This window comes from Scyliorhinus canicula, chromosome 8 (genome assembly GCF_902713615.1).
Source record: "Scyliorhinus canicula chromosome 8, sScyCan1.1, whole genome shotgun sequence".
In the NCBI taxonomy this organism is placed as follows: domain Eukaryota; kingdom Metazoa; phylum Chordata; class Chondrichthyes; order Carcharhiniformes; family Scyliorhinidae; genus Scyliorhinus; species Scyliorhinus canicula.
Window position 1 is genome coordinate 164,388,275 of NC_052153.1, and position 13,262 is coordinate 164,401,536.

The following is a 13,262-nucleotide window of genomic DNA, read 5'->3' on the forward strand; positions in this document are numbered from 1 at the left end:
CTTGATGGGCCAAGTGGCCTAATTCTGCTCCTACGTCTTATGGTCTAAGGCAAATGGTTAGTTTGCCTTCATAGTATCTACAGTGCAGAAGGAGGCCATTCAGTCCATCGAGTCTGCATCAACCCTTAAAAAGAGCACCTTCCTTAAGCACATGCCTCCACCCTATCCACATAACCCAGTAACCCTGCCTAATCTTTTGGACACTATGGGGAAATTTAGTATGGCCAATCCACCGGACCTGCACATCTTTAGCGAGAGGATTAAAGTACAGGAGCAGGGATGTCTTGCTGCAATAATACCGGGTCCTGGTGAGCCCACACCTGGAATATTGTGAGCAGTTTTGGTCTCTTTACCTGAGGAAGGATATTCTTGCTATAGAGGGAGTGCAGCAAATGTTTACCAGACTGATTTCTGGGACGCCAGGACTGACTTATGAGGAGAGAACGAGTTGGTTAGGATTATATTCGCTGGAGTTTTGAAGAAAAAGGTCGGGATTTCATAGAAACCTATAAAATGCTAACAGGATTAGACAAGGTAAATGCAGGATGTTCCCGATGGTGGAAGAGTCCAGAACCAGGGGTCACAGTTGAAGGATATGGGGTAGACCATTTAGGACTGTGATATGGAGAAATGTCTTCACCCAGTGAGTGTTGAGCCTGTGGCATTCACTACCACAGCAAGCAGTTGAGGCCAAAACATGTGTGTTTTCAAGGAGTTAGCCACATCTCTTGAGGCTAAAGGGATCAAAGGATATGTGGGGGGAAGCAAGAACCAGTTACCGAATTGAATCATCAGCCATGAAGGGCCGAATGGCCTCCTCCTTTTCCTATTTTTCATGTTTCTATGGACTGTATTCTGATTGTGGTAACATGCCTGTCGAAGTTGTGTGTTTCATTTTAAAAGGCCTGCTCTCTTGTTATAAGTGAGTCCATGACAGTTAACTGTCAAGTTAACTATTGAAAGGAAATGGTTCAAGGGGGTGACCTCTATTTCTTCATTGCATGCTAATTTTGTTTTTAAAATTTAGAATCCAGCAATTTTTAACAACTACTAAACTGGGCTTGATGCAATTAAACACCTATACCAACAGCCAAATTAATTCTCTGCTCGTGAAATTCAATCATTCACCATATTTTGAACTGGTCTTGAATGTGACAAATTGTAGCAAAAAATTCATTCAATTCATTTAAAAGAAGCAACTTCTGAGCATTAGTTGAAGTGAGTCACTCAACGAGGTTTTTGAACACAGCCTCATTTGTTAAAACAAAGCTGTTTGCAGTTTTTTCATTGTCCCAGAAGTAAAAGCAGGACACTTATCGAAACATTTTAGTAAATTGATTCAAACCTCCATGAGGGGCTATGGCAAAATCTCTGCAAAAGAGAAGGGTATTTTGAAGTCAGAGCTTGACTTCCTATGTCACCCTACAAATGGTCTTGGAGGTTTCGCCTAGCACGAGAGTGTAGCTACATCACGGCAGAATTACCCTCTGCGACCGAGCACTGGGCTTTAGGAGGGACGCGCCTGGAGCCGTGAGCGAAGGGGAGATACCTGCCTCCCCAGCTAGATCCGCAGAATCAACCGATCAATGGGGTGACAGATTTCGCAGCCAGATCACCCTCACACCCTGAAATCAATTGAATATTTGGTGCCCCGGCAGGGAACCTATCAGATATTAGACTGATAAGAACTGAAAATACACTTTATCTTCGCCAAAAGGCCGCAAGTGTTAAAGCAAACCAGCAAATGACTATGGATGCTGGAAGCTCAAACAAAAATAGGAAGTACTGGACATTTGCAGCAGGTCTGACAGCATCTGCGGAGGGAGAAGGGAGCCAACATTGAATCTGGACGACTCTTGTCAAAGCTCCCTTCTCTCTCCGCAGATCCTGTCAGACCTGCTGCAATTGTCCAGTATTTTCTGTTTTACAGCAAACCAGCAATTGAGTTATCTAATTTTCTCAAGTGGTATCCAAACAAACTTCAGCAATCGCTAAATCATTCCTGCTGTGAGGAGTGTGGGGTATCAATTAACATTATTTCCAAAGTAAACAAGAGGACGATCACGAAGTATCAGGCCATTATGCGGTTTTGTTACATTCAATAACACACCTTACAAAAATCAATTATTTAGAATAGAACTTTAAATACCACTCTCATGGCACTATCTGGCCTGCTTTACAGAAATGCTTACGCTAAATATGCACACATAAAAAAAGTGTATGGAGTTCCTTACAATAATATTGTTGTTGAAACCATATATCACACTCTTACCAGTGGTAAAACAGGGCTCAAGAGATATACAAACATGTGGACAAATATATGCAGAAAATGTACACGCATGTACTACACATTATTTTTTAAATCATTTTGAATGCAACAGCATCAAACTACATGCAAAACCAGACCCAAATTATGCACACCTTTCCATTTGAAACCTGACCCATTTTCAATTGGCACTCAGTTGAATGAGATATCAAGTTTACTTGCCCATCACTTGATTCTACCGACAAGAATCCAGTCATTGGCATATATTTCCACTTGTTAACTCCAGAAACTAAATGCATCCCACGAATAGCAGAAAATAAAGAGGAAAAGGAAGTGAGGAACTTAAACCATTCACTATCATAGAATCCCTACCGTGCACAAGGAGGCCATTCGGCCCATCCGATCTGCACCGATCCATGCCCCAACCTATCCCTGCAACCCCCAAACCTAACCGTCACATCCCTAGACACTAAGGGACAATTTAGCATGGCCAATCCATCTACCCCATACATCTGTGGGAGGAAACCAGAGAGCCCGGAGGAAACCCACGCAGAAACGGGGAGAACGTACAAACTTCACACAGTGACCCAAGGCCGGAATTGAACACAGGTCCCTGGTGTTGTGAAGCAGCAGTGCTAACTACTCTGTTACCGTGTCACCCTATCATTAGATAGTAAAATGTACTGGGAAACTGATAGGATTAAAGGTTGACAGATCCCCGAGGTCTGATGGCCTGCATTCTAGAGTCTTAAAAAACGTGTAACCTTCCAAAATTCCTGAAATTCTGGAACGGTCCCAGCTTATTGGAAAACCACAAGGGCAACGTCTCTATTCAAAAGAGAAACAGAGAGCAGGAAACTGTAGGCCAGTTATCTGAACATGTTCACGAGGAAAATGCTGGAATCCATTATGAAAAGGTAATAGTAACGGGGCATTTAGAAAGTCACATCACAATCAAAGCAGAGTTAATGTGCTTTTATGAAAGGGAAATTGTGTTTGGTAAATTAATCAGAGCTCTTGAAGGATAAATTAACATGATGGGTAAAAGGGAATGGTGTATTAGAATTTCCAAACACTATTTAATAAGGTACAACACAAAAGGTTAATACATAAAAGCACATGGTGCTGAGGGTGATAATATATTAGCGTGGAAAGAGGATTGGCTAATTAATAGGAAAGAACAAGAGAGTCAGGATAAATGGGTAATTTTCAAATTGATAAAATGTACCTTGGAGTGCCACAGGGATCAATGCTGGACCTCAACTATTTACAATCTCAACTCGGATGAAGGGACTAAGTATATTGTCCATCACCAGCAATCTGGCTAAAGATAAGTAGAAAACAAACTGCAAGTTGGACACAAAAAAGTCTGCTACAGCAGATTACTGTTAAGTATCTCGGCTACTTAGGTAGATTAAGTGAGTGGGCAAAACTTTTGAGTATAATGTGGGGTTGTTCACATTGGTTGGAAGAATAGAAAAACAGAATATTATTTAAATGCATGGCTCTGGAATGCTGCAGTAAGAGGGATCTGGGTGTCCTTGTTTATAAATCACAAAACATGTTAACATGCAGGTACAGCAAGTAATTGGGAAAGCAAATGAAATGTTTAACAGGGATTGGGGTAAATATAGTGAAATCTTGCTACAACTGCACAGTGCATTGATGAGACCACACCTGGAGTACTGGGTACAGTTTTAATGTCCTTATTTAAGGAGGGATATACTTTATTTTCAAGCAGTTGAACATAGAACATACAGTGCAGAAGGAGGCCATTCGGCCCATCGAGTCTGCACCAACCTACTTAAGTCCTCACTTCCACCCTATCCCCGTAACCCAACAACCCCTCCTAACCTTTTTTGGACACCAAGGGCAATTTAGCATGGCCAATCCACCTAACCTGCACGTCCTTGGACTGCGGGAGGAAACCGGAGCACCCGGAGGAAACCCACGCAGACACGGGGAGAATGTGCAGACTCCGCACAGAGTGACCCAGCAGGGAATCGAACCTGGGACCCTGGCACTGTGAAGCCACAGTGCTAGCCACTTGTGCTACCGGGCTGCCCACTATGAGATGGTTCACAAAGCTAATTCTTGGGCTAAAGGGGTTACCTCAAGAGGAACGGTTGGGTGTATACTCATTGGCATTTAGAACAATGCGAGGTGATCGAAGGGCCAAGTAGCCTACTCCTCTTCCTAGCTTGAGGGGGCTTGCCGACTGAAATAGCGTTTAGTCAATTTCAGTTTGTTACTGTAGAAGTCTTAAAACTAGAAATCTTGTGTGATCCTTTCAGTTATTAACTGGAAGTTCCAATTCATGATCTTGACTCTACAAGCCTTGATTCTACAAAGATTCTAACAAGTGAACATGCTCTTCTTCTACCATTGTGTATAATCATGGTTGTCTTTCTGCCTCAACTCAAAATTTCCTACCCCTGTCAATTGATTGCCTGAGATGCTAAACATCTGTCTATTGTGTCTCAAACTCAAATATACTCAATGATGGAACATCGACAGCCCTCGGGTAGAGAATTTCAAAGTTTTACAGCAGTGGATGAAGAATTTTCTCTTTATCTCAGTCCTAATACCAGCCCCTTCTCCGGAGACTGATGCCACACCCTCCCCCCAACCCAGTTCCCACACCCCCGATTGACATTCCCCAGCCAGCAGAATCAACCTCTCATATCTATTTTGACAAACACTGCTTCAAGGCAGCAAGGGTAAAAAATGGGAAAATGATTACAAGAATTGTTAATAATGGCAACAGATTTAGCGACAAGGAACTAGATATTCGCAGATGAAAATTTACATTGGATAATATACATTAAGTGAGGATTTGGACAAATTAGAATTCTAAAAAGTTCAAGAGGTCAGTGCCCAAAACGAAGCCTTGGTCTGAGACGGGGACATGGCTGACTTTTCTATAATACAAGTGAGGAAAGAGCAGAGACGAGGCAATTCCTGAGGCAAGCATAATCTTGATGGACACATGGCCAGCCAGTCACCGAGACATGGAGTCACAGAAGGTGCCAAAGTATGGAGTTGGGCACTATTTAGAAAATGAGTCACTACCTATGGGCAACATAATTGAGAAACAGCTTTAGTTTTAAAAGGGACCAAAGTTAGAGCATTGGTTACTTACACGGTGCAAGCCAACTTTAAGCAGTGCACAGCAGGTTGCAATGGAAGATTCAAAAGTGGGATAAGTCAGAACAATGCTATAGGAAAGATGTGAGGGGAAAGTAGAAAAGCCAACCAACTTGAATATCTTGGAAAAGATATGGAGAGACAATGCACTGCTATCACAGTCATGAAAAGTTCATGACTCGGACCAAGGAATCTTTGTTGCTTTGGGCATGCCAGAAACATACATATTAAACAAGAAAGAGGGAAGTATGGAGGTAGATGGCAATGGTATGCGTGATCTGGGGGCTTGAAAATTAGCATATGCACCACATTAATGGACACTAATTTTGACCATTGTAACAATAGGCTTCATGTATTATGCGAGTATGCAAAGTTGCACACTTGCCTTATTATTAAGAAGACTGAATATGTTCTCAAAACATTAAAAAGAAAGACAGAAACAGAATTCGTCCAGTGCAGAAAGAGGCCATTCGGTCCATCAAGTCTGCACCGACCCTCCGAAAGAACGCCCTACCTAGGCCCACTCCCCCGTCCTATCCCTGCAACTCCACCTAACTTGCACATCTTTAGACACTGAGCGACAATATTTTTTAGCATGGTCAATCCACCTAACCTGCACGTCTTTGGATAGTGGGAGAATACCAGAGCACCAGGAGGAAACCCACGTAGACACGGGGAGAACATGCAAACTCCATACAGACAGCGACCCACAGCTAGAATTAATCCCCAGGTAGCTGTAACTGTAATGCAGCAATGCTATCCACTGTGCCATCATGCCGCCCCTCTGCTTTTATCCAACAGCTTCCCCCTGCCCAGAAGTTCTTACACTCAGATTGAGTTATACTTCATAAAGTGTCAAGACCAAACAGAGAAAAGCTGACTTATCATATAAATCGTAGATTTCATAGAATTTACTGTGCAGAAGGCCATTCGGCCCATCGAGTCTGCACTGGCTCTTGGAAAGAGCACTACCCACACCTCCACCCCCATAAACCAGTAACCCCACCCAACACGGAGGACAATTTCGGACACTAAGGGCAATTTATCATGGCCAATCCACCTAACCTGCTCATCTTTGGACTGTGGAAGGAAACCAGAGCACCGGCTGAAATCCACGCACACACAGGGAGAACGTGCAGACTCCACACAGACAGTGACCCAAGCCGGGAATCGAACCAAGGACCCTGGAGCTGTGAAACAATTGTGCTCACCACTATGCTACCGTGCTGCCCTATACAGATTAGTGTTTACCTCCAGGTCTATACTTCACTTTAACATCACTGTTAAGCAGAAGCCAGGCACTCAGTTGGGGAGGACCAAACTGGGTTCGTGAAAGGTAGGCAGTTGGCGGCCAACCTGAGAAGATTACTTAATGTGATAATGATGCCCCCGGCGGGTAGGGAGGTGGAGGTAGTGGTGGCGATGGACGCCGAGAAGGCCTTTGACCGGGTGGAGTGGGACTATCTATGGGAGGTGCTCTGACGGTTTGGGTTCGGGGAGGGATTGGTGGATTGGATCAAATTATTATATCAGGCCCCGAGGGCCAGCGTCAGGACTAACAGAGAAGTGTCGGAGTGCTTTAGGTTGTACCGAGGGACCAGACAGGGCTGCCCGCTCTCCCCGCTGCTGTTTGCGCTGGCCATAGAGCCGATGGCGATTGCGCTGAGAGCCGCAGAGGGATGGAAGGGGATGGTGAGGGGCGGGGTAGAACATAGGGTTTCTCTTTATGCAGACGACCTGCTCCTGTACGTGTCGGACCCAGTGGCCGGGATGGGAAGTATACTGGGAATGTTGAGGAAGTTTGGCCAGTTGTCAGGATACAAATTAAATACGGCCAAGAGTGAAATGTTTGTGGTACAGGCAAGGGGCCAGGAGAACAGATTGAGAGGGCTACCGTTTAGGCTGGTTGAGGAAAATTTCCAGTATTTGGGAATCCAGGTGGCACGAGACTGGGGCAGGCTGCACAAGTTAAATTTGGCCAGGGTGGTGGAGCAAATGAAGGGAGAGTTTCGGAGATGGGATGCACACCCGCTGTCGCTGGCAGGGAGGGTGCAGACTGTAAAGATGACAATCCTCCCTAGATTTCTGTTTGTTTTTCAGTGCATCCCGATCTTTGTTCCACAGTCCTTCTTCAAAAGAGTTAACAGGATGATCATGAGCTTTGTCTGGGCGGGAAAATCCCCGCGGGTGAAGAAGGCGATGTTGGAGAAGAACCGCAGCGAGGGAGGGCTGGCTTTGCCGAGTCTGATTAATTATTACTGGGCGGCCAACATCGCTATGATAAGGAAGTGGATGGTGGGTACGGGGTCTATCTGGGAGCAGGTGGAGGCGGCTTCGTGCAGGGGCTCCAGCTTGGCAGCCCTGGTCATGGTTCCTCTACCGCTGCCGCCGGCCACGTACTCCACCAGCCCGGTAGTGGTGGTGACCCTGCGGATATGGGGCCAGTGGAGGAGGCATGTAGGGGAGACGGGGGCGTCGGTTTGGGCGCCAATCTGCGACAACCATCGGTTTGCCCCCGGGAGTATGGATGGGGGGTTGAGTATGGCGGCGGGCGGGGGTGGGAAGGGTGGGCGATATGTTCCTGGAAGGGAGCTTTGCGAGTTTGAGGAGCTTGGAGGAGAAATTTGGGCTGGTAAGGGGAAATGATTTTAGGTACCTACAGTTGCGGGACTTTGTTCGTAGACAGGTCCCATCTTTTCCAAGCCTCCCGCCAATGGGGATCCTAGACAGAATAGTCTCTAGGGGGGGGAAGAAGGGGAGGGTAGAGTCTCGGGTATTTATAAGGTGCTCATGAGGGAGGAAGGGTCCCAGACAAAGGAACTGAAACTTAAATGGGAGGAGGAGCTAGGCGGGGAAATGGAGGGCGGGCTGTGGGCAGAGGACCTGAGTAGGGTAAATTCGACCGCAACATGTGCTAGGCTCGGGCTGATTCAATTTAAGGTCGTTCACCGGGCCCATATGACGGTGGCTCGGATGAGCAAATTCTTTGGGATAGAGGACAAATGCGCTAGGTGCGGGAGGACCAGCGAACCACGTTCACATGTTTTGGGCATGCCCTAAGCTGAGGGGGTACTGGGAGGGATTTGCGGACGTCATGTCCCGGGTGCTAAAAACAAGGGTGGGGATGGGTCCAGGGGTGGAAATTTTTGGGGTTTCGGAAGACCCGGGAGTCCATGGGGAGAAAGAGGCCGATATTTTGGCCTTTGCTTCTCTGATAGCCCGGCGGCGAATACTATTGGTGAGGAGGGACTCAAAGCCCCCAAAGACTGAGTTGTGGCTTGCGGACATGTCGAGTTTCCTGGGTATGGAAAAAATTAAGTTCGCCTTGAGGGGATCTGTACAGGGGTTCGCCCAGAGGTGGCAATCATTTATTGACTTCTTTGCGGGAGAGTGAGCGTCAGCAGGGGGGGGTAGAGTAGAGTAGGAGGGAAAAAATGGTGGGTAGTACCGGTGGGAGGGGAGCGGGCTTGTGCAGTATGTTACAATTGAAGTATTGTAAGTACATGGATGTTTGCACATTTTTGCTTTCTTTCTGTTGATGTCTGTAACTGTTTACAAAGCCAAAATCTACCTCAATAAAATTGTTTATTAAAAAAAAAGCCAGGCACTCAGCAAAGCAGAAGTGACAGTGTAACTGCATCCTAACACAACTGTTTTGCTTGATTTCTTTATCACAATGTCAGTGCACCAATTAAAGCATAAACAGAGCAACTTAACAAACCAGTAGGAACACAAATGATTTAACCTGTCAACTAAGAATAACACCCAATAGTGAATGTTAACAAGCATCTGAGCTCCACAGTCTAAAAATAGTATGCTGACATCTCTTCGCAAGTTCCATAAACACACGACATTCGCTCCAAAAAACAACAATCTGAACAATTCATGACATTGCCAGAATTCTACAATATAAATGAAAAGTGGCAATCTACAATTCATTGAATCACGTCTTATTTACTGAATTATTTCAATTTGTGGCGCAGAAAAAACATTAGATGCCCTGATTTATGACACCATCCATTAGTAAACCACCTACACAGTCATAAATTGCTTCAGACGAGCCATGAGAAATAATTTCTCCCTTGTCTGCTGGGAACTAGCAGGATGTGAAAGAACGAAAGGGAATTGTACCCAACGTACACTGGTTGCATGGCATGTAACTAGTGTTTCTCCTTTATACCGTCGAATTTACTAATGGGTTATGCACTTGTAAAAAACCAGACAAAAATGGCAAATGGTGGACAGTCACAATCAAAACAGGAAAAAATACCCTTAGATTATGCAAACATTTCTCTTTCCTGTGAACCCATCTCACCCACCCCTGACCAACATATGTAATTTTCTTAGTAGACGTTGGAAAATAGGCAACAGGTTTAGATAAAGGATCTGGATCGGCGCAGGCTGGGAGGGCCGAAGGGCCTGTTCCTGTGCTGTAATTTTCTTTGTTCTTCTTTTGTTCTTTAAAAGCCCTAAACACCAAAGTACTTGACCAATCACTAATTCAGCATAATAAAACTCTTTTGGTTTCAAATCTATGAACTATCTATTCACTGAACAGAATCAGAAAAGCACACTGCTCACACATGACTGTATGGGTCAGGATGGAATTTGCAATCATACTTCAGGTCAAGTGTCTGCATGTAATAAAATGTCATTTCACATAACCTAAGCTGAATATTAACTTGAATTAAATGATTCTGCACCTTGGCGCAAAATCTTTGAAGATGGGAAAAATAATAAAGCAGTACAGTTGGTCACGAATGGGACAGTCTTATAGCCGAGTGAATTTTCCGAGTACGTGGAGCTCCAAAATCTAATTGCGATTCACAAGTTGTTACAATCAATCAAAGGTTTAGTTGGGTCACTCCGACACAGAGTTAGCACAATGTTCTTTCCCATCTGGCAACTGGATTCAAATGTACCACACGCTGACAAAATGAAAGCTTCTTCCTCTCTCTAGTACTTGCAAATGTCCTCATGAATTCAACTCAAGTCACAATAGAAATACATAAAAGTTACAAAGGAAAACAAGTAGTTGGGGCTCAAACCATGCCCGCCTGGGTTTATGCACCACATGGACAAATCGCTCTAATTTATTTTACACACCCTGTTCTCATATCCCTCCAACCATTATTCCAATCTAAACATCAATGCTGAATGCCAGGTTCTATCTCAATCATTAATACATTAGAGAGTTTCCCACGATGGTACATTAAATTGTTTCTCCTGCTTTTAATTCTAACTCTTATAAATGTAATCTTGGCCCAGCCATTTGTTCTCGACCTTCAGATCCTGGAAAAAAGCCAGCTTCTCTATCATTCCTATGACAGCCTATCCTAATTTTATACATCTCAATCAGACTGCCCTAGATTCTGCATTGTTCTAATGAAACGGAACATTTCAAGATTTCTTCAGATTGGTATTTCCTCCCGTCAGACAGGACCCCAATGAATCTACTCTGTGTCTTCTCTGAGCTTCAACATTATCTTCGACACATTTAACAATAAAACGATAATATTTGATGTATTAGTCCAGTGTTTTTCAAACTTTTTTTTCTAGGGACCCATTTTTATTAACAGGCCAACCTTTGCAACCCACGCCACCCAAACTTCGCCAACCCACCATTATCGCTGACCTTTAATGCGACGGGTGAGCCTGCTTGGTCCTCACGATCTCACTTGCTTTGTCATTCAATGTTACATTTCTGTCTGGGTTGTTCATCAGAATCCTGGAGCTCACACCAGCAGTGCTTTGTCCTGCCGTGGACTCTCTTGCAAAGCTCTTTCCAGCAGATCCAGTTGTGAGCTCCTGCCTGTTTGTGTCTCTGGTCGTCACTTCCTTATTATAAACTGTTCTTCACACAGTCCTGTTGCTTGCTTGCTGGTAGCTACAAAATGGAGGAAGATGTCCTCGGTAATTTTGCGGCTCGGGTTCGTGCCATCAGTGTACTGGGCGCATGACCCGTTCTCTGCCACCGTTCTGGCGGGAGGATTAATTGATTAAAAAATAATCTGCTCCTGGAAAAGCCCGCTGACATACAGAGGAGGGGGTCTGCCCCACTGGGCTCCGCCCCACTGGGCTCCAGGCCTGCGCACTGCTACATCCGGGTGAGGGGACTCGCATGCGCAGGACAGCCGGCATTTTTAAAAGCTGGTCGCGACCATTGGGCACTTCTTCCCACAATTGGGAACACCGACACCGATCCTCCACGACTCTCCCAACACCCACCCATGGGTCACGACAGGGAGTTTGAAAATGACTGTATCAGTCTCATCAACCCAAGAATTGAATTTTGTGAGATACCATTGCCGCTAACAAAAACTGCCCTTAAAACTTACATCAACCACAAATTCCCACCAAACCTCCTTGCCTGCCTTTGCTTCCCCTCTCCCCTACAAACATAAACTGCACTGCAGTTTATAATGTAAACTTTTGTGCACAAGATTTCTCGCAGAAATCAATAAAAGCAGCATCCAAGGACTTGTACAATTTGAAACGGTCAAGAAGGTCCTGAGGGCCAATGCAAGTTCAGAGTTTTCAAAGTCATCATGGTACATTAACTTATTTGGGGAAAAAACCTTGGGGGACATATTATAGCAGATGGGAATTTCCCAGACACAAGGAAACAGAAGTGTCCCCCACCCCAGTCCTAAGAGCAAAGCAGAGCAAAAGAAACAAGATTGAGCCCCCACAAAAGTGTGGCAGGGAGGGGTGCAAATGCGAAAAGCAGAGGAATAAAGGAAGAGGGTGGGACAAGAGAAGAGGTGAGGGAGAGAAAATAATAAATGGAATGGTGCAAAGAGGGAGAACTGCAAGAATAATTAAAACAAAAAGAAAAGTAGCAAAACTGTACAGCAGTTAGGTGACTGACTGGTTGTTCAGACAATCCAAATGTAAGGAGTGTAGACCTGAAGGAGTTCAGGTGTGGCAAGGCAGGTTGAGAATACATGCCAAATCCTGGGCTTTTTAAACAGCTGAGAGCACAAAAACAAGCAAGTCACGAAGAAACTTTATAAAACACTGTTCAGCCTCAACTGGAGTAGTGGTCCAATTCTGCACACTGCACTTTGGCAAAGATGCAAAGGTAAAGGTTCCAGGCATGAACAACTTCAGTTAGGTGGATGGATCGGAGATCAAACCAATAACTTGCATAATTCTGATGGGGGAAAAAAGGTACGAAGAATATGAAAATAGGACAGAACATGTGTTGAGACAAAAGAGCAAATTGTGGAGATACTCATGGATAGCAATCAGTTCCAAAGTGGTGTAGCATCCTCTTTTCTTTCCACACCCATTGAATGCATATTTATTTCAGCAATAGTAACATCCTCAGGATGTCCCCATATGCTTTACAACTAATGAATTACTTTGAAAGAATGTCATTCAAGTATGAAATGCATAAACAACAGATGAATGAATTAATGGCCAAATAATCTTTGCATTATCAGGAATAAATATTAGCTAGGGCGCTAGAGATCTCCCAACTCATCTTTGAACAGTGGCAGGGGATCTTTTACTATTACCCAAGAATGATTAGCCAGGAATGGCAAACAGGCTGGAGTTTAATATCTCACCCAAAAGGTGGCAACGTCAACAGTACAACAGATACACATTCAAGAGTCACCCTAGATTATGTGTATAGATCTTCTGAGCTACCAAATAGAGCTTTCAAAACTATCAGACTTCTCTGTTGAGATATCAGCTCATTCCACACTTTATTTTTAACAAAAGCCAAAATAATGTTAAACTTAAAACTGGAAATCCAATCACACAGCAGCTGGCTCCGAAAAATCCTAGAACGTGTCGACCAAACTGCCTTCTCTAAACCTGTCATTACTTTGTCAGACGA

At 44.5% G+C, this 13,262-nt stretch overlaps 1 protein-coding gene and 1 pseudogene across 2 annotated transcripts in view; both read right to left on the reverse strand.

Moving 5' to 3' along the window:
- Positions 1-13,262, reverse strand: part of erbin (erbb2 interacting protein) — a 328,567-nt gene that overhangs the window by 304,421 nt on the left and 10,884 nt on the right. The window lies entirely within an intron of this gene.
- LOC119970814 lies at positions 1,587-1,731 on the reverse strand (annotated as a pseudogene).